Source organism: Nycticebus coucang, chromosome 17, assembly GCF_027406575.1.
Source record: "Nycticebus coucang isolate mNycCou1 chromosome 17, mNycCou1.pri, whole genome shotgun sequence".
Lineage (NCBI taxonomy): Eukaryota > Metazoa > Chordata > Mammalia > Primates > Lorisidae > Nycticebus > Nycticebus coucang.
Genome location: NC_069796.1, coordinates 44,228,978 through 44,231,478, shown reverse-complemented (window position 1 = coordinate 44,231,478; position 2,501 = coordinate 44,228,978). Strand labels below are relative to the sequence as shown.

Here is a 2,501-nt window from a genome sequence, read left to right as displayed (position 1 = left end):
TGATATGAGGTCAATTAATGACAATTAAGGTTATGGGGGGGGAAGCAGAAAGAGGGATGGAGGGAGGGGGGTGGGGCCTTAGTGTGTGTCACACTTTATGGGGGCAAGACATGATTGCAAGAGGGACTTTACCTAACAATTGTAATCAGTGTAACTGGCTTATTGTCCCCTCAATGAATCCCCAACCATAAAAAAAAAAAAACTTTATTTACAAAAAAAAAAAGAAAAAAAAGACGCTATCTCTAAAAAACCATAGCCAAGCATCATGGCAGGTGCCTGTAGTCCCAGCTACTTGGGAGGCTGAGGCAAGAGGGTTGCTTTAGCCCAAGGGTTTGAGGTTACTGTGAGCTATGATGCCATGGCACTCTACCAAGGGTAACAAAGTAAGACTCTGTTTCAAAAAAAATATTAAATATGTTTACACTATGTTGTGATAAAAATTAACATTTCATTAGAAAAAATTCTATCATCTCTCTATCATCAAATTATCAGCTAATAATTATAAGACACTAATGGTGTTTCAGCTTCTAGTTCAAATATATATACACATAATTTAAGTCTCTCAGCATCCCCTTTTTTTATCATTAAAAAGAAATTTAAAACTCAGTTTAATTTCAAGGGTTTGTATAAGATAGAGAATGCAGGTTACATTTTACATTTTAAAAACTCAAAATATTTTGTATTATAAATAAAGAAAAAGTGATATGCTGTTATGAATGGTGAAAACATTATATAAACTTTAGAAGACTGCTTGATGCATCTTTATCAATGTAGTTTCATATGTCTACCAATTTTATTTATAGAACAAATCTCTGTAATCAAATTATCATTCATGTTCATGCCCCCACATGGGAAGTGGTAGGTGAATATCTGTAGAAATATAATTATCTGCTCCTCCACTCAGAAGTAGCCCTGTGTTTGTCCAGTCTACACTCAGAACTTTGTCTTCATGAACAGCCAGATCATAGAGAGGAGCCTTACAACTTCTTGTATCCCAAAGCTTGACAATGTTATCTAAAGAACCTGAAATCAGCCGCTGTCCATGGGTAGGAGACCACTTTACTGATGTCACCCAGCCTGTATGTGAGGTTAAGGACAGTGACACCAAAGAACCATCTTTAGTTTGGGGATCCCACAGTCTGATATGACTATCTGTACTTCCAGATGCTAGGCATTTACAAAGTGGAGAATAGGAAATACAGTTAAACACTTTATTTCCTGTCAAAGTTGACTTAAGACTGCCAGACTCAACATCCCACACTCTATGTGATCCCAAGATGCACTGCAAATTTCTTCAGCATCTGACCATAGAACTGAGGAAATTGCTTCCTTGTGGCCAGACAGGGTCACCATGGGAGTCCTTGTTAGTCCCAACTGCTCTGTTTTCTGTTTCTTTCATGGTCAATTTGAGGATTCCTCCATTTCATCTTCTTTTTTTGTAGGCACTGAAGACCAAATCTTTAGTATCTTATCCCAGGAGCTATTGCAAAATTTAGTTCCTGAGCTATCAACAGCTATAGAGTCCACATTTCCAGCATGACCTCTGCAGCAGTGCAGAGCTTTTACTTTGTTTCTCTCTACATTCCACTCCCATAAGAGAACAGTCTGATCCGTAGAGGCACTCGATAACAAGCAAGGCAAACTGTCTTTTTTCCCCCAGGCCACATCTTTTACAACATTTGTATGTCCCACAATTGTCATTATCAACTTTCTGTCCAAAGACCAGATCTGAGAAGTCTTATTGTAAGAACCAGCCAAGATCCATTCCTCTGCTCCTTTAATTGAGCTGATCCAGTCATCATGGAACATACATTGCTCTGGCTGGGGTGCGGTATACTTTTCTACGTATTCTAGTTCCACAACTTCTTCTGATGAGATGGTCTCCAGTTCCATCTGTTTGAGCAAGGGCATCCACAGAAACTGGCCCTTGATAAGGAAATCAAACTCCACATGTTGTGGAACTCATTTTTGTCTTTCAGCAATTTATTGATGATGTTACTAAGATGAGCAATTTCAGAGGCAGCAGGGATTGAAAAGGGAACATCATCTATCACATATTTCTTATTATCAGTATAGAAGCATGTTTGAAGCTGAGCCATAGTGGGTGGTCCACAGAAATGTATGAGTTAGTAGTCATAGAATGGAGCTCTTGTCTCTTAGGACTACAAAGAGGAAACTCAAAAATTATGCTGCAAAGGTAAGTGAGAAGTAGCAGTCTAAGGCTGGCCTCTGCTTTCTTTCCTTAGGGCTCCTCCACATCACAGCAACCCTTTTGAAAGATGGGAAATCAAGGTTTCCAAGTGAAGTAAAATGTTCAAGGTCTTGCCTATAAGGGTGGAATAGGGATTTGAATCTGAGCAATCTGGCTCCAGCACCCATGGTATTTACTATGAATCAATTTACTTCACTGTGCTGTGTGTTATACAAATACCTATTAATTATTTGTGCATGTATCATACCGTACTGCAGTAATTCTTGTTTTTTTTTTGTGCTCCTTACAA

At 38.6% G+C, this 2,501-nt stretch overlaps 1 pseudogene; it reads right to left on the bottom strand.

Moving 5' to 3' along the window:
* Positions 1–755: 755 nt before the first annotated feature.
* LOC128568828 (ribosome biogenesis protein WDR12-like) lies at positions 756–2,099 on the bottom strand (annotated as a pseudogene).
* Between the last annotated feature and the right edge of the window lie 402 nt (positions 2,100–2,501).